The sequence below is a fragment of the Pseudophryne corroboree genome, chromosome 1 (genome assembly GCF_028390025.1).
Source record: "Pseudophryne corroboree isolate aPseCor3 chromosome 1, aPseCor3.hap2, whole genome shotgun sequence".
In the NCBI taxonomy this organism is placed as follows: Eukaryota; Metazoa; Chordata; class Amphibia; order Anura; family Myobatrachidae; genus Pseudophryne; species Pseudophryne corroboree.
Window position 1 is genome coordinate 395,297,877 of NC_086444.1, and position 25,717 is coordinate 395,323,593.

A 25,717-nucleotide genomic window follows, 5' to 3' on the forward strand; every position below is an offset into this window, starting at 1 on the left:
CCATCTTACACATTGCGGCAGGAAAAAGTGTCCCCATTTTACACATTGCGGCAGACAGGTGACCCCATTTTACACATTGCGGCAGACAGGTGACCCCATTTTACACATTGCGGCAGACAGGTGACCCCATTTTACACATTGCGGCAGATACGTGTCCCCATTTTACACATTGCGGCAGATACGTGTCCCCATTTTACACAGTACGACAGGCAAGTGTCCCCATTTTACACATTGCGGCAGGCACGTGTCCCCATTTTGCACAGTACGCTGGCAAGTGTCCCCATTTTACACATTGCGGCAGACACGTGTCCCCATTTTACACAGTACGACAGGCAAGTGTCCCCATTTTACACATTGCGGCAGACAGGTGACCCCATTTTACACATTGCGGCAGACAGGTGTCCCCATTTTACACATTGCGGCAGGAAAAAGTGTCCCCATTTTACACATTGCGGCAGGCACGTGTCCCCATTTTACACAGTACGACAGGCAAGTGTCCCCATTTTACACATTGCGGCAGGAAAAAGTGTCTCCATTTTACACATTGCGGCAGGAAAAAGTGTCCCCATCTTACACATTGCGGCAGGAAAAAGTGTCCCCATCTTACACATTGCGGCAGGAAAAAGTGTCCCCATTTTACACATTGCGGCAGACAGGTCCCCATTTTACACATTGCGGCAGACAGATGACCCCATTTTACACATTGTGGCAGACAGGTGACCCCATTTTACACATTGCGGCAGACAGGTGTCCCCATTTTACACATTGCAGCAGGAAAAAGTGTCCCCATTTTACACATTGCGGCAGGCACGTGTCCCCATTTTACACAGTACGACAGGCAAGTGTCCCCATTTTACACATTGCGGCAGGAAAAAGTGTCCCCATTTTACACAGTACGGCAGGCACGTGTCCCCATTTTACACATTGCGGCAGGCACGTGTCCCCATTTTACACATTGCGGCAGGAGAAAGTGTCCCCATTTTACACATTGCGGCAGGAAAAAGTGTCCCCATCTTACACATTGCGGCAGGAAAAAGTGTCCCCATTTTACACATTGCGGCAGACAGGTCCCCATTTTACACATTCCGGCAGGTGGTGGGGAGAGGGAGGGAGAGAGAGAGAGAGAGAGAGAGAGAGAGAGAGAGGGAGGGAGGGAGAGGGGCTGACTTACATTTGAAGCGGTTCTCGCCGCTCTTCAGCCGCCTCTCCCTCCTCGTCTGCGCGGCTCCCCCTTCTCCCTCCTCCCGAGTGCCCAGCTCGGGGGGCGGGGTTTCGTGGAATGACGCGTTTGCGTCGTGACATCACGACGCAATCGCGTCATTCCGCGAAACCCCGCCCCCCCGAGCTGGGCACTCGGGAGGAGGGAGAAGGGGGTTTCAAAGTACAAAGAAGTGCCGCAGCGCTGCACTGGCGCATAGGGAGAGGGTGTTTGGGGGTCTCGGCGCCCCCTCCAATCCGGCGCCCAGGTCGCCTGCCCCCCTAGCCCCCCCCTAGTTTCGGCCCTGCTGTAGCGTTGTCAGACCAAATAAAACCTACAGAGAGACAGTCACGCATTAGATACAGCACAGTAAATAACTGATAACTTCTGAGCAATGTAGGAGGAACCACATCATTACTAGCTCAAGAAGCTGTAGATAATGAATCAGGACTGCCGTTATTTAGTCAATGACACAACAGAGTGCTATTTTATAAAATAATATTTGAAAAAATATATAAAGATAACGCATAGATTTGTTTAAAAAAGGAATATAAGAGGAACCGAAACAAAGAGTATGGGTACTGGACATAAATCGTATTACAGTACACATAAAGGTACAAGGGAACTGACCCAATCTCACACCAGTAAACATGACCTATCAGTCTTAGGGTGTGTACACACCGTGAGATTTTTTCTTCCGATTTTGACTATATAGTCAAAATCGTAAGAAAAGTTAGTTCGATGCTGATGCGCGGTCCCGCACGGTCGGCTTCGCAAGAATAGATAGACTGTGCAGGCAAGTCAATTTTGACTATCTCTATAGAAGAGATAGTCAAAACTGACACTTAGCCAAAATCGTACATAGTCAGTATCGCAAGCACACTCATTATGTGCTTGTGATGCCGACCTAGCCACTGACGTATAGTGAGAAGCGGGCACAGCCCGTATCTCACCGTGTGTATGGGCCATTACTTGAAATTGTTTAACATATAGATACTTTCATCATGTAACAAAGAAGATTAATAGATTAGCTACATTTGGTGAAAGTAAAGGAATAGACAAATATAATAACCATTAAGCAGAAAATACCCAATCATTTATCACTCTATATATTTTAAACCGTTTTGTCTTTTTAGATCATTTATATATTCGCCCAGTGGTTGTAGAAAAGAAATAAAGGGTCAAATGGTTTTGCAGTGTAAATGATTGCCACTTTAAAAAAAACTAAAAAAACCTTTCCAAATCTCTCACTTTCTGAAACTCTCACTCTATTACATTTGGCCCAAAATGTCTAAGGTTTAATATAATAAGAGTGGAGGATAAATGTGTTCTCTTTTTAGATATAGGGTTATGATACAGAAAGGTTTATATTATAGTTTAGGAACAAGAGACAAGCTGATGATGTGATGAAACTGGAATGATTATCTGGAGGAGAATGTGACAGATGATATTGGCACATTCAGCATAAAGGCATACATGCACATGATGAAGGAAGTGAAGAATGATGATGATACCATGGGAAGTGAAGAATGATCTTGGTAGAAGAAAGGATAGAGAAGACTAGGACAGGGCATGTTGATTACATGGGGAAAAAAGGGTAAAATGGAATGTGGGTAATAGCTAGTAAAAAAAAAGATGTCAGAGAAAAAAAGAGAATAATATTAATAAATGATGTATCTGGAAATCCTCTAAAAACAAACCTCAAAAATAAGTATATTATAAATATGAAACAGAATTAGAGGTCTGCTAAGTTAAAAATAGGTATATTATTTTTGACATTTTTCACCTTATATAACATTCCCAATACCCCGTATTTATGTAAAAGACATACTGGGACAGAGCAAGCAAGAAAGTCCTTTCCTGGTGAAGAGATAAATCAAATGTATCTACTAGTATTGTTACTATGTTCTCTAATGCAACACATATCAGCAAATATGAGCATCTGCTCATGTGAAAATAAACTATATACTGTATATGTTTATATCATGATAAGAAAAGAATTACGAAAAATTATATATACAGTATATATATATATATATATATATATATACACAGAAAAAACAGAGTGCGCTAGTAGAATGCGATGTTTGAGTGATAATCAATTCATCCACATAAGAGTAGGTTCTCTTGAGGTCTACTCCTCTCAGAGTCTTCCCAGTTGGGGCCTATAGAGAAACCCACTCACCAGAAATATTCGCCCAACAGAAAACAACAAATTAATGACGGAACTTTTGTTAAAATGTTTTTTAATACAAAGTTTCATACAATGTAATCAATTAGTTTTATAAAAACATTCCGACCAATTGGACACACATCGAATTGCTGAGATGTTAAACCAAGAATGGCCCCCTCACCTATATGGTGTGAGCTCTAGGAGGACACTTGAAGCAAGAAGATAGTGTACAATGATCGATGAACCCTACGCGTTTCGTCCTAAGTGGACTTCTTCAGGGGATAAAAAAACTGTCTGGGTGAAGAGAAACGTATGTGTTATGGAAGGAGGGAAAACATATGGGGAGAAAAAGTTCAAGAATTCAGACTTAAAGAGTGGGTACCCACCTAACAAAGTTTGGCCGGCTGATATCCACTTGGGGAACTATCAGAAAATTATTATTATTTTTTTGGAGTAGTAATGGGAGACCTATACCCAAGAATAATCAACAAAATATTAATTAAATATTTGCGAGGAAATATCTATTTAATAGATTTGTGAGGAAAAATATATTTATATTTAAATATAAAAAAATTGAAAAATTAACATGATTTTACTAACCTATAAACTCAAGTGTATTGATTGTGTGATCCAATTTGTGCTAACGATCAAGGTTGATAATAAATAACTCCCCTATTGGAAGACAATTAATATTAGACTCTTATAATAAAGGAGAGTTAATATGTCACAATATAAATTATTTTAAATATTTTTTAATACTAACCTCAAAGGTTATTCGGATCTAATATGGTCCAATATCCTACATAACATGTGAGCATCCTCCTCTAAATATACAGAGGGTAAGTAGATATATAATATAAAAAATATAAAAATGAAAACATAACAATTTATATATTACCTATAGTGATCTTTAGAATCGATTTAGCTGTCGTGAACCACTGTATTGGTGGAATTATGCTAATTGAATTAGCAGTCGCCTCTATTTACTAAAACAAAAAGTGAATTTGTGAACTAATGTACATTTAAAGTGTATTTTTTTTTTTGATATCAATTAATAAGTATTACCTATAAAGAATCCATACTAAGGTGTCTCCCAACAAGAATCTGAGCTCTGGCAGAGTGAGGGATTAGAAGCCCTCTATACTGAAAGGGATACATTAATCGTAAGACAAAAATAGATAAATACTAAATAAAATTTAATCTCACTGAAATGCTTATAAATAAGGAAACTTATCCTTACCGATATAAAGTCCAAAGTTTATACCGGTATTCAAAATAAAATGGACCCCATAAGGGTTGGGGAAAAAAGGTCTCTCTTCTCTAAAAAAGAGGATAAAAACATAGGTTTGTCGATCTATTATACACAAATGTACAAAAACCAATAAACAATACATATAACATACATACCACAGCATGAATGACAGATTTGTATACAGGAATGTGTACAAAAAAATTGGATAAATGTCCAATAACAGCACCTTAAAATAAACATAAAATTGAAATTCCATCACTTAACTAGACTTGGAACAGCCTGCACATATATTAGCTTACTAAGGTCACTCTCATGATGTTATATTGTATTCTAGCAGAAGTCCATTAACTTTACATATATAATAAACCATTGGAAAATTAATTCAGTAATTAATAATAGATCGACAAACCTATGCTTTTATCCTCTTTTTTAGAGAAGAGAGACCTTTTTTTCCCAACCCTTTATGGGGTCCATTTTATTTTGAATACCGGTATAAACTTTGGACTTTATATCGGTAAGGATAAGTTTCCTTATTTATAAGCATTTCAGTGAGATTAAATTTTATTTAGTATTTATCTATTTTTGTCTTACTATTAATGTATCCCTTTCAGTATAGAGGGCTTCTAATCCCTCACTCTGCCAGAGCTCAGATTCTTGTTGGGAGACACCTTAGTATGGATTCTTTATAGGTAATAATTATTAATTGATATCCAACATTTTTGACACTTTAAATGTACATTAGTTCACAAATTCACTTTTTGTTTTAGCAAATAGAGGCGACTGCTAATTCAATTAGCATAATTCCACCAATACAGTGGTTCACGACAGCTAAATCGATTCTAAAGATCACTATAGGTAATATATAAATTGTTGTGTTTTCATTTTTATATTTTTTATATTATATATTCACTCTACTTACCCTCTGTATATTTAGAGGAGGATGCTCACATGTTATGTAGGATATTGGACCATATTAGATCCGAATAACCTTTATTAGGTTAGTATTTAAAAATATTTAAAATAATTTATATTGTGACATATTAACTCTCGTCTATTATAAGAGACTAATATTAATTGTCTTCCAATAGGGGAGTCATTTATTATCAACCTTGATCGTTAGCACAAATTGGATCACACAATCAATACACTTGAGTTTATAGGTTAGTAAAATCATGTTAATTTTTTAATTTTTTAATATTTAAATATAAATAGATTTTTCCTCACAAATCTATTAAATAGATTTTTCCTCACAAATATTTAATTAATATTTTGTTGATTATTCTTGGGTATAGGTCTCCCATTTCTCAAAAAAAAAAATAATAATAATAATTTTCTGATAGTTCCCCAAGTGGATATCAGCTTGCCAACCTTTGTTAGGTGGGTACCCACTCTATAAGTCCGAATTCTTGAACTTTTTCTCCCCATATTTTTTTCCTCCTTCCATAAAACATACGTTTCTCTTCACCCAGACAGTTTTATCCCCTGAAGAAGTCCGTTTAGGACGAAACGCATAGGGTTCATCGATCATTGTACACTATCTTCTTGCTTCAAGTGTCCTCCTAGAGCTCACACCATATAGGTGAGGGGGCCATTCTTGGTTTAACATCTCAGCAATTCGATGCGTGTCCAATTGGTCGGAATGTTTTTATAAAACTAATTGATTACATTGTATGAAACTTTGTATTAAAAAACACAGTGATCATTCTATTGTATGTATGTGCATAAGAAGATGACAGCATACTGTATATGTGCAATTACCTCTGAATGCTGTCAGGATAACTGTGGGAGGGGTTCGGTATGATTGACCGGCGGACAGGATGCCGGCAGTCATAATACCGACACCTGCATCCCGATCTTGAAAATCCCGACAGGGGAGAGGTAAGTATGCTAACCCCTCTCCCCTACCTCCTAACCCTCCCTTCCCGCAGCCTAACTATAACCTCCCCCATTAGTGCCTAACCCTACCCCCCCCCACCCGGTGGTATCTAAACCTAACCCCTCCTCCCCGCAGCCTAACCCTATCCCTCCCCCATTGGTACCTAAACCTAACCTCACCCCGGTGGTATCTAACCCCAACCTCCCCCTGTTTGCAGCCTAACCCAAATCCCCTCCAGGTTGGCACCTAAACTTAACCTGTCCACTACACTTCTGGCATTGGTCTCCTTACCCTTTTGGGATTCCGGCATCAGGATTCTGGCATTGGCATTCCGACAGGTGTCGGAATTTCGGCATTGGTATCTCGACTGCAGGGCTCCTGACAGCCAGTATATTAGCCGCATCCATGTAGGAGGAGCACGAGAAGTGCTGCGTTGTCAGAGAAAGCAGGAAGATAACCATAATTTCCCTGCTTTTATCCACTTCCGCAGGTAAAAATATTGGTACCTATTGGAACCTATATGGACTGCAGGATTGTACACGGCGATACGAAAATCTGTGATTTATTCACACTTCTCTTTTTACTAAATATGGCAAACTGATATCTATACAGATGTGTCCTTTTGTAGCCTTGCTGCAGCAGGGCGTATGCTACACCATGCCATCTTTTGAATGGGAGCAGGCGGATGCATGTGTATGCATGCTCCCGAGGCCCAATCATTCAAATGGGAGCTGGCTAACAATGCATATGCATTGGCATGCTGCTATCCATATGCATTGCGGTCCCGCTACAGAATGCTGCTATACACAGCAGAGAGACACATCCCTAACTTTCTCCAGCTAAAATGATGGGGAAGGCAGCTTTGCCTCTACTAAATAGACCCCTTAGCAGTGGCGGATCCTATCTTTACTCTTAAGGAGGACTGCAATTGCCTAGTTACTGCTGCTTGCACACGGTACACCACATACAGATAATCTACTGTAAATCATCTAAGTTATGGGCATGCGGCGACATCCCAATACATTTCCAATATATTACAAAGACCAGTATGTATCTCAATAGCTACTGTGTGCAATCACCGTGGGGCGTATGCGTAGTGCGACTTTTTAGTGACTTAGATGAATGCACAGAAGAATCAAATCAGCCATTTGCACGTACACTGTAGATCAGCATTACATGTTACTCAGAATCAGGCCCAATATGTTAGTGTGCTATGTATAAGGTAGTTCAGGGCTCACTATAGCAATATAAAATAAGTCATATTAGAAAAAAATTAATTATATTTAATCAAGTGTAATATTAGAAATACATTGATATATATTTATAATAGTGGCTTAGTGCTCTAAATAATTTTCCTTAATACTGTTACAGGGTTCACTTTCCACCTGTCCCTGACATGTAACATAATTAAGGAAAGTTATTTTAGATCACTAAGGGGTATATGAATCAAAGCTTGGAGAGAGATTAAGTGTAGATAGATACCAACCAATCAGCTCCTGTCATTATTCAAACATGGCCTGTAAACTGACAGTTATGAGCTGATTGGTTAGTACTTTATCTCTCTCCACTTTATCTCTCTGCAAGCTTTGATACATATGCCCACTGTCATGCTGGAGCTGGACAGGAAGCTACATGGAGAAAACTGGATGGTTTAAGTATCTGTGCATATGCAGGTAGTAATATCATAAAGGTGGATGTAAATGGCATGTCAGTGGACACACTGAGCTCTAGACTCATAGTCTACAGTTCTGTAGAAGGATTGGGTGACTTGAGGAAAGCAGAATGCACCGGAAGTGGTGACTGAGGAAGCTGCAGAGTAGCGGCTGTATGGAGAACTTGCAGCGGTGGTACCGGAGTGTATGACTGAGTAAGGACTTCAGTTAAACCTTGGACTGGAACCAGTAGTACCAGAGGCTGTATCAGCAAGAGAATTACAACTGGACACCGGGCTGATTCTGGTGGAACTGGATGATGCTTTGCCACTGGTTTGGTGGCTGGAGCACCCGGAAGAGAATTGTCATTGGGGGTGCAGTGGACAGCAGACCTGACCAAACATGGTGACACCAATCCTCCGGAGGCAGGGGCAGAGTTTCCTACCCCTGAAACTGCAAGCCCCGTGTGAGATGAGCAGGAAGAGTTTTCAATTGAAAGCCACTGCAGAGCCAACCCTGTCCCCTATCTCCTGCTCCCTGCCTGATCATACTTACTGAGTGACAGAGCCAAGAGTCAGGGTTCGGGCTAAGTGTCTGCAGGGGCGGAGCCAAGTGCCAGAGCCAGGGGCCAGACCGGAGGCCAGAGCTCACTGCGGGTGGTAGCACAGTGGTGGATCTTTACGGAGGAGTCTGCAGCCCTGATGAAATTCAGTGTAAAATTGCACTTGCTTAACACGGGACCCTTAATGTTAACCAAGTACAGTTCTACATTGAATTTCATAAGAAATGCAAGAACTGAGAGTGTAATAAAGTCTTAGTGAACATGAACACTGTACATTCTCCCCCCTCAGCCACCAGGTGCTGTTTAGAAAAAGTAAATAAGTCATTTGTTCTCCATTATAAAGAGAAACACAGTCCATTGTGTGATAAGACAAAAACCCAGCAAGAAAACAACCTTAATTATGGTGTTAGGACACATGTCCATTTATATAAGTAATGTTTTCTTTAGTAAATTTGCACTGCAGTCATGTTTTTGATAAGAAAAGTATATAACTACCTCACTATATAACTCTACCAATACAAAGTAGGTAGACAATCATGTATTTGTCTTTATTTGTATAAACATATGTGATCTAAATAGTTAAATGCAATGGCATATAACTGCTTTATTTAATATCTTATGTCTGGCACATACTGTATAGGCTGTCCCGGGGACCTGTCTTTGCTTGGAGAAGCTAAGTAATGACTATTGATTTGTAACAAACTGCATTATGTAAACAGGCTTAATTAGCTGTCTTTCTATAGTAAAACAAAAGAGTAAACCTCAATACTGTGGGGTTTTTAAAAGAGTAAGTAAATTGTGCCAAATAGGTATTTTGTATTTTCAGAAGAAGATACCACAATCATACACTATTAGAGATATATTCTAAAGGTCAACTGCCATACTTAGGGGCGTAAGTTTATACCAGATACCCGGAGTCATGATAGGCAATGGTGCCCACTCCTCCCTTCACCACCAATACCCTGGCATCCAGAGTCGATTAAGTGTAACATGGGCCTGGGGCAGAAAGTGACAAAGATCCTATCCTGAGAAGCGGAGGAGCGGCGGACATTGAATTGTGATTGTGTACTGATTATTGAGGTATCATACCTACAGTTGTTATACACACATATATTCACACATACAGTATGCACACATAACCATATACACACACACACACACACACACACACACACACACACACACACACACACACACATAACCACATACCGCACAGAGCCATTGCACCGGTCCCAGCACTCTCCCCACTTTCTCAGTCCCCTCTCCTCACTAGTTGCTCCCTACACTGCAGCCACCACTGCCGCACCTGGACAGGATAGGGGAAGGGAGGCTGGCAGGTTTGTTTGTTCTGCATGCGGAAGCTGGGCAGCCAGAGTGTCAGGGACCCGGCACACTGCTGGCAAACCCCGTCTTCCCTTTCTCTGCTTGTTTCAGCATGTTGGAGCCAGGCAGTCAGGGTGTCAGGGGGCAGGCACACTGCAAACAAACTCCGCTTCCCCTTTCTCGATGCTCTCATATCCTGCAAGTTTCTGGATTCTGGAGCACACAGTGATGTACTTACATCAGAGACAATGGAGACGGTGCCCTCTGCACTGCTGGAGCCCGGCAGCAACTGACTCCATTGTCTCTGTTCCTTCCGCCACTGACACTGTCCCCTTCTCCAGCAGGGTCCACAGGTTAACCACAGGATAACATTGGGATATGATGATGCGGCAGCTGATTTGCACCAATCGGTTAAAGCTTTCGGCCTCCCACCATGCAATGGGCCTGTCCATATATCCCCGCCTACTGGCTCAGGCAAATCAGTTTTTTGTTTGATGCGGCAGGAGCCGGACTACGGGCATCTGTGTCAGATGTACTAGCAAGTCCAGCAGACGTTACCAGGCTGTGGCAGGAGCACGGAGAGAAGGTAAGGCATCGGTTCCGCTTAGAGGGAGAACACGCACACAGCCACACTGTTTTGGGAGGAGACTACCAAACAGTCGCTGACGCGGCTGTCACCTAGGGTGCACCAACGCTAGGCCCTAGGGATCATAGGCTCCAGGGGTAGTATGAGGCCGCGATCCCTAGGGTTGATGTCAGCAGTGGGGAGTCAGACACTCCCTTGGTCGTCCCTCCCCCCGGTTCATGACCAGTTTCCTCCAAGTCTCCCGCCATGAACTGATTTCCCGCTTCTGTCAGAGATGCTGTGTACTAAGGGGACCCAGTCGCAGCATAGGCAGCTGTGTGACTGGTAAGTCAGTGTTCACTTGGGCGGCTGTGTTCACTGTAGGTGCATGGGGCGAGTGTGTACACTATTAGGGGGAGATTCAAATGTTTAAAAAGTCAGTTGGTAGTCTTTTTTTCCTATCTAATAGACAGAAAAAAACAGACACCCAACCGATTTTTCAATCATTTGAATTCCACCCTTAGCGTCTGGATGCACTCAGCATTCGCTAACGAATTGATCGATCCTGGAAGCGGGGTGAGTCTCCCTGTATCCCACTCTACTGAGTCGGGTAATACAGCATTAAGTCTCTATCTACCTTTGAGTACGAATAGTTGGATAAGTGCCTGATGCATATGAGTCTGAAAACTATTGCTGTTGTTTTATTTCGCTGTGCGAATGAATCCTATATAAGGTGATGCAGTCATATGTTTCTCCTACATACTTGAAATGTATTTGTAGTTGATTATGTGCTCATATTGCTTATTATACTAATGTATAACCTGTGACTGATTGCTAGTGTGATTGCTGACATTACTATAATTCTGTCAGTTTTTTTGTGTATTCCAATCCTTAATGCTGGTGCAAAGCAGATTGTGTGTCACTTTAACAAAATTTAAAGTGATTACAGTCACAAATTGTGTATTAACACTGTACAGGTGTGTGATTTATTTATAATGTCTAAGAGCAGCAAGGGTGAGGAAAATACACTTTTCATAGCAGCACCAACATTCTTTTGATGTTTGTCTTGCGAAGCTGGGTTAACCTATCAGGATCTGGTTCAAAGGGATTATGTGCAAAATTATTTACTTGTCACTGAAGCCTCTTAAATAACCGAGACAAGCACAGGTTCTAGTTGAACCTTCATGGGCTACTTTGCATAGACATTATCCAATATAGCTGAGCAGATTATGCCAGCTCCTACACCAGGAATAGTTTACCCTATTAACCCTCACATGCAACATTCATTCTCAGGTTTATCCACATCGGGAATTGGCAGCCTCTTAACAAAAGCAACAAGGCAACTATTTTAAATGTCCCAAAACAGCTGATGGAAATTATGAAAGACGTTTGGGTTTCGCCCAATAAGAAGTTAGAATTCCAAGAAATGGAATTCCAATTATCCTCATCCAGCTGGGGACTGTTTAAAAAAAGGGAGGTGGTTCCCAAAGTAGATTTGCATGTCATAGATTGGTGCAAAAATCTACATTACTTCTACTTTCAACATAAATAAATGATGGGACGGATAGGAGAGTCGATGGTTTTCTAAAAATCATTTTTTCCTTGTCTTGGGCAATCAATAGACCAGCCATGGCTTCAGTCTGGATGGCGTAAGCAGTGGCAGCTTGTGCTGATGCATTGAAGGAGGATCTTTCAATGGCATCTAGAGAGCAAAAATCCCATATTGCACATATGGGTACAATTGCCTCTCCGGCATTAGCTTCCGCAGTAGCAGCTCACAGAGTGGGTTGGCTATGTAAATGGTAAGATGACTCAGAATCCAGGAAGGTTCTGGAGTCTTATCTTGTTTGCTGGAGATATTCTTTTTTGGTAAAGAATTAAACAGTAATTTGGAGTCAGAAGCAGACTCCAAGAAAGTGAAGTTTCCTTTCAAACATACAGTAAATTCAAGCCTATTTTCCAGCTTTTCGGTCCTTTCGGAATCAACTAAAATCAAAAGGAGAGGGTAATGGCAAACAGTCCCAATCCAACGAGTCTGGTAAGACTAAGAGGTATTGGGCTACCAGAGGACCGGTTTTTAAATCTGAAGATAAACGATCAGACTGATGGTGCGGGCCTCCACCTGGAGGAACCCAGGGTGGAAGGCTGACTTCTTCAGTTTGCATAGATCTGACTTCTTCAGTTTGCAGTCTACTACAGATGTTTATTTGCTTGAAGCGGCATCTCACGGTTATGATCTACAGTCACATCACACTGGCTGGACATGCCCAATCTCATCTGATCTTGGAAGCTAAGCAGTGTTGGTCCTGGTTAGTACATGGATGTTAAATCACCTGGGAATACCAGGTGCTGTAGGTGTTTTCAAGACACACCCTCATTAAAAGTTGTACTAGCCCGTCTTCAGTGGAAACGAAGACCAGGGCTTTGTAAGAGGCAGTTCAGCAGTTGTTTCAGTCAGGAGTTAGAATTCACAGTTCCTCCTGCACAACGAGGACAAGGTTTTTATTCCAACCTGTTTTTAGTCCAGAAGCAAAATGGGTCGTTCCGATCCATACTCAATCTCAAAGTGCTGAACAAGTACATTTGGGTGCCTCGGTTTCATATGGAGACTCTACATTCCATTATTTTGGCCATGAAGCAGGAGGATTTTATGGTATCCCTGGATATCCAGGATGCTTATCTCCATGTTCCTATAGCACTACCCAATCAGCGCTATGTTGGGTTTGTTATCCACTAGCATCATTTTCAGTTTCAGGCCCTACCATTTGGATTGACCACAGCTCCCAGAGTATTTACCAAAATTATGGTGGTGATGGCATCTTATCTCTGTTAGCAGGGGATAAGGATTTTTAAAAAATCCATACCTCGATGACTTATTAATCCTGGCACAGTCTCAGGAATTGTTCAGTGTCATCTGTAATAGACAACAGCTTGTTACAGAGATTCGGTTGGCTCATAAATTGGGCAAAGTCGTCTCTGGTTCCATCACAACGGATGACTCACTTGGGGGCTGTGTTGGAATTGGGTATTTAGGGGTCATTCTGAGTTGATCGCTCGCTAGCAGTTTTTAGCAGCTGTGCAAACGCTATGCCACCTCCCACTGGGAGTGGATGTTAGTATAGCAAAAGTGCGAACGAAAGAATCGCAGAGTGACTACAAAATTTTTTTGTGCAGTTTCAGTGTAGCTCCAGACCTACTTAGCGCCTGCGATGACTTCAGACTGTTCAGTTCCTGGTTTGACGTCACAAACATGCCATGCGTTCAGCCAGCCACGCCTGCATTTTTCCTGGCACACCTGCATTTTTTCAAACACTACCTGAAAACGGTCAGTTGACACCCAGTAACGCCCACTTCCTGTCAATCACTCTGTGGTCAGCAGTGCGACTGAAAAGCTTCGCTAGACCTTGTGTAAAACTACATCGGCCGTTGTGAAAATACGTTGCGCATGCGCACTGCGCCGCATACGCATGCGCAGAAGTGCCATTTTTTTGCATCATCGCTGCACAGCGAACATTATCAGCTTGCGAACAACTCGGAATGACCCACTTAGAGAGTAATTTTACCTCTGAACAAAATATCCAAAATTCACTTAAGGATTCAGGAGTCTCTACACAGTCAAATGGTATCCATTTATGTGGTAATGCGTGTGATGGGTTTGATGGTGTAGACATTCGACATGATGGAGTATACTCAGTTCCACTCGATACATCTGCAACGTCTGATCCTTTCCAAGTGGAAAGGTTTTTCATCAGACAATAAAAGCGCAAAATTATGGTCTTTCCTCTGGAAGTTAAGAGGTCAATAGCCTGGTGGCTACAGACATCCTATCTGGACAAAGGGAGGCTCCTCTGGATATCAGATTGGGAAACTCTGACAATGGATGCCAGCCTGCAGGGTTGGGGAGAAGTGTCAGGAAGGACTTGTTTCCAGGGGCAGTGGACCAAGGAAGAAAGTTGCCTGCCAATAAATGTACTGGAACTTCGGACCATATATATGGCATTTATTCAGGCAAAGAATATCCTTCTGAGGAAACCAGTTTGAATCCACTCGGACATTGCAATGGCAGTAGCGTACCTCAACCATCAGGGAGGAACTCACAGCCAAAACACAATGAAGAAGGTAAGTCACACCTTAAGGTGGGCAGAACTTCATTATCCAGCCTTGCCCGCAGTATTCATTCTGGGAGTCCTAAACTGGGAAGCGGAGTTTCTCAGTCGACTCGCCATTCATGCAAACGAATGGGCTTTACACCCCAAGGTCTTACAAACTGTGGGAGATAATGGGGTTTACTGGAGATTGATCTCATGGCGTCCCATCAGGGCAACAAAGTTTCCGCATACGGTTCAAGAACAAAGGATCCCAGAGCGACCTTTGTGGATGACTTGTCAACTTTTCGCTCATGTGTTTCCACCAATCACCTTGTGATCTAGGGTGATGCGAAATGTAAGACAAGGTAAGGGTGCCGTGATACTAATAGCTCTGGCTTGATCTGGAAGACATTGGTGCACAGATCTGCAGAGGATGTCGATGGATGCTCCATTCCTACTCCTTCAACATCCAGATCTCCTGTCTTAGGGTCCTGGTCATCACAAACACCTGGATCGACTGTCTTTGATGGCGTCTTTGATGAGACTTCCATTCTGAAGGCAAGAGGAGTCTCACAACAGGTAATTCAAACTATGCTCAGAGCGAAGAAACTTTATCACCAAATATGGCAAGCTTATATTCAATGGTGCAGTGATCAAAAATGTAACCCTTGGTTTTTCAGAGTTTCCAGAGTCTTAGCAATCCTTCAAGCAGGAATGCATAAAGGTTTATGGGAGGCTTCCTTGAGAGTACAAGTGTCAACATTGACTATATGGTTCCAAAAGAAAATTGCTAACCTGCAGGATGTGCAAACTTTTTTTCCAGGGAATGTTGCACATTTAACCTCCTTTGTTCCTCCTACAGTTCCTTGGGTTTAGTCCTAGAGGCCCTTCAAGTTGCCCCATTTGAACCACTAAAAAGAGTGGATCTTAAATGGTTGACAGCTAAAGTTCTCTTTCTACTGGCTATTGCTTCAGTTAGAAGAGTTTTCAGATTTAGGGGGGATTGCTATGTCACCCTCCATTTCTGATTTTTTTATCCAGATAGAGCGGTTCTTAGAATCAGATCTGGGTATCTTCCTAAGGTGGTGTCTTAATTCCACCTAAATTAAGAAATTGTAGTCTCTGTCTTCCAGGGGCCGAACCTTTCTTCGGGAAATGCATCATTGGACGTAGTCCCTGCCTTATAGATCTACATGGATCGTACCAGTGCCATCAGAAAGACAAACACTCTTTTTGTTATCTATGGATTTCATAAGAGAGGATGGCCTGCTGACAAGCAGACACTGGCGAAGTGGCTTTGGATGAAAATTTCAGAAGCATACTCTGAAGCTGATCTCCCTGTTCCAGCTAATGTCTCTGCTCATTCTACTTGTAAGGTAGGTCCATTATGGGCAGCACAACGTGGTGCTTCAGCAGAATAGATATGTTAGGTAGCCACATGGTCTTCATTAGACATTATGCCTTTGATACCTTTGCCTCTCAGGAGGCTGAATTCAGGCAAAGTTTTCTCCTTTCCAATCAGGAGCGTCCCCACCCCTAAATTGCTTTGGGACATCCAAATTTTATGTGGATAACCTGTGGACCCTGCCGGAGAAATATTCGTTATGGTAAGAACTTACCGTTGATAACGGTATTTCTACTAAGTCCACAGGATCCACAGGGATCCCACCCTGACGCACCTGATTTGAGGATCCTTTCATTCACTAACCTCTTCCTTCTTGTACGGAAGGGTGTGCATATGTGTTCTTCTCGCCTGATTAGGGCTCTCTATGATGCTCCTGTCTTGTGCTTTGAAAAAACAACTGATTTGCCTGAGCCATGAGGTGGGGATATATGGACGGGCCCATTGCATGCTTGGAGGCTGAAAGCTTTGACCGATTGGTGCAAATCCGCTGCCGCATCATCATATCCCAATGTTATCCTGTGGTTCCTGTGGACTTAGGAGAAATACCGTTATCCACGGTAAGTTCTTACTTTAACTAATATTTCTCACATGGGTTATTATGGAAACCATAAGCCATAATTCTCTCATTGGGGCTAAATCTGAGTTGGGAGTAAAGCAAAAACAAAGGCATGTAACTCTGCACCATAGGTGTGCGCAGGGGGGGGGGTGCCTGGTGCGCACAGGCACCCCCTAATGTCTGGCACCCCGATCTCACATGCCTGATGCAGCGATCGCTGAGCAGGCTGATTACTGTCCCCTCTGTGCTGCACCCTGTCAGGACTGCATTACTGACCGGACGCCTGGGTTAATCAAGGGTGCCACTGACACCGGCTTTCAAATTCCCGGCTCCACCTCCATGTACAAAAACAGTGTGATGTGACGTGATTACGTCATGCTGCTCGCATGCCCCCCTGTCACACCCGCCACATACACGCCTCTCTCCTTCTATGCTATGCCAATGCCAGCCACTGATGAGGAGCAGCATGCAGCCAGCGTTCTTCTTAGGAAGACAAATTCAATACTGGCAGGCGGCCGGCAGCAGCATTGACACGTCACTTGTTTTTCCAGCAGCAGCAGTACTAGTCTGCGACTGTCAGTGTCAGTTTAGTTTAGTTACTGACTTGTAAGTAAGCTGATGCAGCTTTCAGGGGAAAGAGAGGGGGAGCCAGGCCAGGCTGAGGAGGAGCAGTGTAATTGCAGTGAGTGCCATCAGGGGTGTTTGTTTGGTGCACACCACAACATCTGACAATGTATCTGCTTTATTAGTATTGGTACAAAGGTGGATATTTTATATGCGTTGACCTGCAATAGATGGTGCTAGAAACACCCAAAAGGCGGTGCTAGACACACCCACTCCAACGGTGCACCCCCTAATAAAATGTGCTGCGCACGCCAGTGCTCTGCACCTTGACAAACCCATGCCGCACTACAGGTTAGGAAGATATAAGATGTGCAGAAAGATTTAGGTATGAGAGGGGTGTCTTCAAATTCAAATCTAAATTTTAGTACAAAAATAAAGTTGCCCGGCATGTGTGGGCTAAATGCAAAAGCAGCCAGTATTTACCTGCATGCAAATATAATACATGCATTTTGCATCCCTTGTAGTGTAGCATGTTTTTTCCAAATACAGAAACTTGCTTTTTTTTTTAACTTTGCACTGAATAAGCCTCATCATCCTCTTTCCCTGACCTCTGTAACATCCTCATACTTAGCCTTTGTCTCACCGTCCTTCTACTACAATGCGCAGCAAGACTGGGTTTCCACACCTGCTGCTACACATCCTTTGCTCCACTCTGCAAATAAACTCACTGGACTCCCACTTCCTGCATGATTCAGTTTTAGCTTCTTACAATTGTCTTCTCCTTCACTTCATTCTTTTCTTACTTTGGGGTCTATGTACTAAGCCTTGGAGAGAGACAAAGTGGACGGAGATAAAGTACAAGCCAACCAGCTCCTCGCTGTCATTTTTTAAACACAGCCTGTAACATGGCAGTTAGGAGTTGATTGGCTGGTACTTTATCTCTGTCCACTTTATCTCTCTCCAAGGCTTAGTACATAGACCTCTTTGTCACAAATTGCACTTTTTGTTGTCTTTGATCTCCTTCTGCTGTAAGCTTCCCCTACTTTATGGTTACCACCTCTTACAACTAGAGATGAGCGGGTTCGGTTTCTTTGAATCCGAACCCGCACGAACTTCACTTTTTTTTCCACGGGTCCGAGCGACTCGGATCTTCCCGCCTTGCTCGGTTAACCCGAGCGCGCCCGAACGTCATCATGACGCTGTCGGATTCTCGCGAGGCTCGGATTCTATCGCGAGACTCGGATTCTATATAAGGAGCCGCGCGTCGCCGCCATTTTCACTCGTGCATTGAGATTGATAGGGAGAGGACGTGTCTGGCGTCCTCTCCATTAGAATAGAGATAGATAGATTAGATAGAGAGAGATTGTGCAGAGTCGCAGACAGAGTTAGTTTACCACAGTCAGTGACCAGTGCAGTTGCTAGTTAACTTTTATTTAATATAATATATCCGTTCACTTCTCTCTGCTATATCCGTTCTCTGCCTGAAAAAAAAAACGATACACAGCACAGTCAGTCACACAGTGTGACTCAGTCTGTGTGCACTCAGCTCAGCCCAGTGTGCTGCACAGTCATCAATGTATAAATTAAAAGCTTATAATTAATTGTGGGGGAGACTGGGGAGCACTGCAGGTTGTTAGCAGGAGCCAGGAGTACAATTATATTAATTAACAGTGCACACTTTTGCTGCAGGAGTGGTGACCAGTGCCTGACCACCAGTATAGTATTGTTGTATACTACTAATATCTCTTTAAATATCAACCAGTCTATATTAGCAGCAGACACAGTACAGTGCGGTAGTTCACGGCTGTGGCTACCTCTGTGTCGGCACACGGCAGGCAGTCCGTCCGACCAGAATTGTATTATTTATTATTATATACCTACCACCTAACCGTGGTTTTTTTTTCATTCTTTATACCGTCATAGTGTCATCCTAATTGTTACGAGTATACTACTATCTCTTTATCAACCAGTGTACAGTGCGGTAGTTCACGGCTGTGGCTACCTCTGTGTCGGCACACGGCAGGCAGTCCGTCCGACCAGAATTGTATTATTTATTATTATATACCTACCACCTAACCGTGGTTTTTTTTTCATTCTTTATACCGTCATAGTGTCATCCTAATTGTTACGAGTATACTACTATCTCTTTATCAACCAGTGTACAGTGCGGTAGTTCACGGCTGTGGCTACCTCTGTGTCGGCACACGGCAGGCAGTCCGTCCGACCAGAATTGTATTATTTATTATTATATACCTACCACCTAACCGTGGTTTTTTTTTCATTCTTTATACCGTCATAGTGTCATCCTAATTGTTACGAGTATACTACTATCTCTTTATCAACCAGTGTACAGTGCGGTAGTTCACGGCTGTGGCTACCTCTGTGTCGGCACACGGCAGGCAGTCCGTCCGACCAGAATTGTATTATTTATTATTATATACCTACCACCTAACCGTGGTTTTTTTTTCATTCTTTATACCGTCATAGTGTCATCCTAATTGTTACGAGTATACTACTATCTCTTTATCAACCAGTGTACAGTGCGGTAGTTCACGGCTGTGGCTACCTCTGTGTCGGCACACGGCAGGCAGTCCGTCCGACCAGAATTGTATTATTTATTATTATATACCTACCACCTAACCGTGGTTTTTTTTTCATTCTTTATACCGTCGTCATAGTGTCATACTAGTTGTTACGAGTATACTACTATCTCTTTATCAACCAGTGTACAGTGCGGTAGTTCACGGCTGTGGCTACCTCTGTGTCGGCAGTCGGCAGGCAGTCCGTCCATCCATAATTGTATTATTATTATAATATATACCACCTAACCGTGGTTTTTTTTTCATTCTTTATACCGTCGTCATAGTGTCATACTAGTTGTTACGAGTATACTACTATCTCTTTATCAACCAGTGTACAGTGCGGTAGTTCACGGCTGTGGCTACCTCTGTGTCGGCAGTCGGCAGGCAGTCCGTCCATCCATAATTGTATTATTATTATAATATATACCACCTAACCGTGGTTTTTTTTTCATTCTTTATACCGTCGTCATAGTGTCATACTAGTTGTTACGAGTATACTACTATCTCTTTATCAACCAGTGTACAGTGCGGTAGTTCACGGCTGTGGCTACCTCTGTGTCGGCAGTCGGCAGGCAGTCCGTCCATCCATAATTGTATTATTATTATAATATATACCACCTAACCGTGGTTTTTTTTTCATTCTTTATACCGTCGTCATAGTGTCATACTAGTTGTTACGAGTATACTACTATCTCTTTATCAACCAGTGTACAGTGCGGTAGTTCACGGCTGTGGCTACCTCTGTGTCGGCAGTCGGCAGGCAGTCCGTCCATCCATAATTGTATTATTATTATAATATATACCACCTAACCGTGGTTTTTTTATACCACCTAACCGTGGCAGTCCGTCCATAATTGTATACTAGTATCCAATCCATCCATCTCCATTGTTTACCTGAGGTGCCTTTTAGTTCTGCCTATAAAATATGGAGAACAAAAAAGTTGAGGTTCCAAAATTAGGGAAAGATCAAGATCCACTTCCACCTCGTGCTGAAGCTGCTGCCACTAGTCATGGCCGAAACGATGAAATGCCAGCAACGTCGTCTGCCAAGGCCGATGCCCAATGTCATAGTACAGAGCATGTCAAATCCAAAACACCAAATATCAGAAAAAAAAGGACTCCAAAACCTAAAATAAAATTGTCGGAGGAGAAGCGTAAACTTGCCAATATGCCATTTACCACACGGAGTGGCAAGGAACGGCTGAGGCCCTGGCCTATGTTCATGGCTAGTGGTTCAGCTTCACATGAGGATGGAAGCACTCAGCCTCTCGCTAGAAAACTGAAAAGACTCAAGCTGGCAAAAGCACCGCAAAGAACTGTGCGTTCTTTGAAATCCCAAATCCACAAGGAGAGTCCAATTGTGTCGTTTGCGATGCCTGACCTTCCCAACACTGGACGTGAAGAGCATGCGCCTTCCACTATTTGCATGCCCCCTGCAAGTGCTGGAAGGAGCACCCGCAGTCCAGTTCCTGATAGTCAGATTGAAGATGTCAGTGTTGAAGTACACCAGGATGAGGAGGATATGGGTGTTGCTGGCGCTGGGGAGGAAATTGACCAGGAGGATTCTGATGGTGAGGTGGTTTGTTTAAGTCAGGCACCCGGGGAGACACCTGTTGTCCGTGGGAGGAATATGGCCGTTGACATGCCAGGTGAAAATACCAAAAAAATCAGCTCTTCGGTGTGGAGGTATTTCACCAGAAATGCGGACAACAGGTGTCAAGCCGTGTGTTCCCTTTGTCAAGCTGTAATAAGTAGGGGTAAGGACGTTAACCACCTCGGAACATCCTCCCTTATACGTCACCTGCAGCGCATTCATAATAAGTCAGTGACAAGTTCAAAAACTTTGGGTGACAGCGGAAGCAGTCCACTGACCAGTAAATCCCTTCCTCTTGTAACCAAGCTCACGCAAACCACCCCACCAACTCCCTCAGTGTCAATTTCCTCCTTCCCCAGGAATGCTAATAGTCCTGCAGGCCATGTCACTGGCAAGTCTGACGAGTCCTCTCCTGCCTGGGATTCCTCCGATGCATCCTTGCGTGTAACGCCTACTGCTGCTGGCGCTGCTGTTGTTGCCGCTGGGAGTCGATGGTCATCCCAGAGGGGAAGTCGTAAGCCCACTTGTACTACTTCCAGTAAGCAATTGACTGTTCAACAGTCCTTTGCGAGGAAGATGAAATATCACAGCAGTCATCCTACTGCAAAGCGGATAACTGAGTCCTTGACAACTATGTTGGTGTTAGACGTGCGTCCGGTATCCGCCGTTAGTTCACAGGGAACTAGACAATTTATTGAGGCAGTGTGCCCCCGTTACCAAATACCATCTAGGTTCCACTTCTCTAGGCAGGCGATACCGAGAATGTACACGGACGTCAGAAAAAGACTCACCAGTCTCCTAAAAAATGCAGTTGTACCCAATGTCCACTTAACCACGGACATGTGGACAAGTGGAGCAGGGCAGGGTCAGGACTATATGACTGTGACAGCCCACTGGGTAGATGTATGGACTCCCGCCGCAAGAACAGCAGCGGCGGCACCAGTAGCAGCATCTCGCAAACGCCAACTCTTTCCTAGGCAGGCTACGCTTTGTATCACCGCTTTCCAGAATACGCACACAGCTGAAAACCTCTTACGGCAACTGAGGAAGATCATCGCGGAATGGCTTACCCCAATTGGACTCTCCTGTGGATTTGTGGCATCGGACAACGCCAGCAATATTGTGTGTGCATTAAATATGGGCAAATTCCAGCACGTCCCATGTTTTGCACATACCTTGAATTTGGTGGTGCAGAATTTTTTAAAAAACGACAGGGGCGTGCAAGAGATGCTGTCGGTGGCCAGAAAAATTGCGGGACACTTTCGGCGTACAGGCACCACGTACAGAAGACTGGAGCACCACCAAAAACTACTGAACCTGCCCTGCCATCATCTGAAGCAAGAAGTGGTAACGAGGTGGAATTCAACCCTCTATATGCTTCAGAGGTTGGAGGAGCAGCAAAAGGCCATTCAAGCCTATACAATTGAGCACGATATAGGAGATGGAATGCACCTGTCTCAAGTGCAGTGGAGAATGATTTCAACGTTGTGCAAGGTTCTGATGCCCTTTGAACTTGCCACACGTGAAGTCAGTTCAGACACTGCCAGCCTGAGTCAGGTCATTCCCCTCATCAGGCTTTTGCAGAAGAAGCTGGAGGCATTGAAGAAGGAGCTAACACGGAGCGATTCCGCTAGGCATGTGGGACTTGTGGATGCAGCCCTTAATTCGCTTAACAAGGATTCACGGGTGGTCAATCTGTTGAAATCAGAGCACTACATTTTGGCCACCGTGCTCGATCCTAGATTTAAAGCCTACCTTGGATCTCTCTTTCCGGCAGACACAAGTCTGCTGGGGTTGAAAGACCTGCTGGTGACAAAATTGTCAAGTCAAGCGGAACGCGACCTGTCAACATCTCCTCCTTCACATTCTCCCGCAACTGGGGGTGCGAGGAAAAGGCTCAGAATTCCGAGCCCACCCGCTGGCGGTGATGCAGGGCAGTCTGGAGCGACTGCTGATGCTGACATCTGGTCCGGACTGAAGGACCTGACAACGATTACGGACATGTCGTCTACTGTCACTGCATATGATTCTCTCAACATTGATAGAATGGTGGAGGATTATATGAGTGACCGCATCCAAGTAGGCACGTCACACAGTCCGTACTTATACTGGCAGGAAAAAGAGGCAATTTGGAGGCCCTTGCACAAACTGGCTTTATTCTACCTAAGTTGCCCTCCCACAAGTGTGTACTCCGAAAGAGTGTTTAGTGCCGCCGCTCACCTTGTCAGCAATCGGCGTACGAGGTTACATCCAGAAAATGTGGAGAAGATGATGTTCATTAAAATGAATTATAATCAATTCCTCCGCGGAGACATTGACCAGCAGCAATTGCCTCCACAAAGTACACAGGGAGCTGAGATGGTGGATTCCAGTGGGGACGAATTGATAATCTGTGAGGAGGGGGATGTACACGGTGATATATCGGAGGGTGAAGATGAGGTGGACATCTTGCCTCTGTAGAGCCAGTTTGTGCAAGGAGAGATTAATTGCTTCTTTTTTGGGGGGGGTCCAAACCAACCCGTCATATCAGTCACAGTCGTGTGGCAGACCCTGTCACTGAAATGATGGGTTGGTTAAAGTGTGCATGTCCTGTTTTGTTTATACAACATAAGGGTGGGTGGGAGGGCCCAAGGATAATTCCATCTTGCACCTCTTTTTTCTTTTCTTTTTCTTTGCATCATGTGCTGATTGGGGAGGGTTTTTTGGAAGGGACATCCTGCGTGACACTGCAGTGCCACTCCTAGATGGGCCCGGTGTTTGTGTCGGCCACTAGGGTCGCTAATCTTACTCACACAGCTACCTCATTGCGCCTCTTTTTTTCTTTGCGTCATGTGCTGTTTGGGGAGGGTTTTTTAGAAGGGACATCCTGCGTGACACTGCAGTGCCACTCCTAGATGTGCCCGGTGTTTGTGTCGGCCACTAGGGTCGCTAATCTTACTCACACAGTCAGCTACCTCATTGCGCCTCTTTTTTTCTTTGCGTCATGTGCTGTTTGGGGAGGGTTTTTTGGAAGGGCCATCCTGCGTGACACTGCAGTGCCACTCCTAGATGGGCCCGGTGTTTGTGTCGGCCACTAGGGTCGCTTATCTTACTCACACAGCGACCTCGGTGCAAATTTTAGGACTAAAAATAATATTGTGAGGTGTGATGTGTTCAGAATAGGCTGAAAATGAGTGTAAATTATGTTTTTTGAGGTTAATAATACTTTGGGATCAAAATTACCCCCAAATTCTATGATTTAAGCTGTTTTTTAGGGTTTTTTTAAAAAAACACCCGAATCCAAAACACACCCGAATCCGACAAAAAAAATTCGGTGAGGTTTTGCCAAAACGCGGTCGAACCCAAAACACGGCCGCGGAACCGAACCCAAAACCAAAACACAAAACCCGAAAAATTTCCGGCGCTCATCTCTACTTACAACCCCCTAGTAAACTTTTCCTTTTTTGCTGCTCCGCAATTTCTGAACCTCCTACCCCACCATATCAGGCTATCACCCAACCTTAAATCTTTCCAGTGTTTTCTCAAAACCCATCTCTTCGCTATAGACTTTTCCTACTTCTTCCTGATGCTAATGCCTTTGCTTGTTCTACCAGTCGCGTAACTTCATCCCAGTTGCCTGGATGCAAAAAAAAATATTAGCGTTTTATTGACTCCTTTATACCCTGCCCTAAATCACTGACACCTCTATACCCTGCACTAAATCACTGACATCTCCATATACTACACTAAACTATTGACCAATTTAAACCCTACACTAAATGACGACCCGTCTGTAACATACACTACATTACTGACCCCATTGTACCCTACACTACATTACAGACCTCTCTATACCCTGCACGTTACTGACTTCATTGTAGATAAAAACACACACATATAGGCACAGATAGGGAAAACAATACACACACTGGCCAGATAGAAAAACAAATAAAGCACACAGGCCATCACAATAAGCACACAGGCCCCCACAGCAAAATAATAAAATAGATTGGCACTGATAAAAAATAATACAGCACCAGAGAATAATAAAGCACATAAGCCACCACAGGAAAATAATAAATCACATTGGCTTCACATGCAAAATAACAAACACATTGGCGCCGATAGGAAAAAAAAACGTACACACATCAGCACCATTAGGAAAATCAAAACTTACAATCTCAATGATCATGCTGCGTCTAAGACTCAGGCTGTGGCTTCCTCAACCTGGCCGCTTGGCATGTCTTTAACTTTTATTATAACTAGGCCTCTGTATGAGCCATGTCCCATTCCTTACCCCTGTGTGAGCCTTGTATCCCCCTTCCCTTGGCCCCTGTGTGAGCCATTT

General features: G+C 43.5%; 1 protein-coding gene and 1 pseudogene across 2 annotated transcripts in view; one reads left to right on the forward strand and one right to left on the reverse strand.

The window, feature by feature from the left end:
* SEZ6L (seizure related 6 homolog like) overlaps positions 1 to 25,717 on the reverse strand; it is a 607,177-nt gene that overhangs the window by 132,109 nt on the left and 449,351 nt on the right. The gene's annotated exons all lie outside the window — the stretch shown is intronic.
* On the forward strand, positions 12,837 to 12,959 carry LOC134948645 (5S ribosomal RNA; annotated as a pseudogene).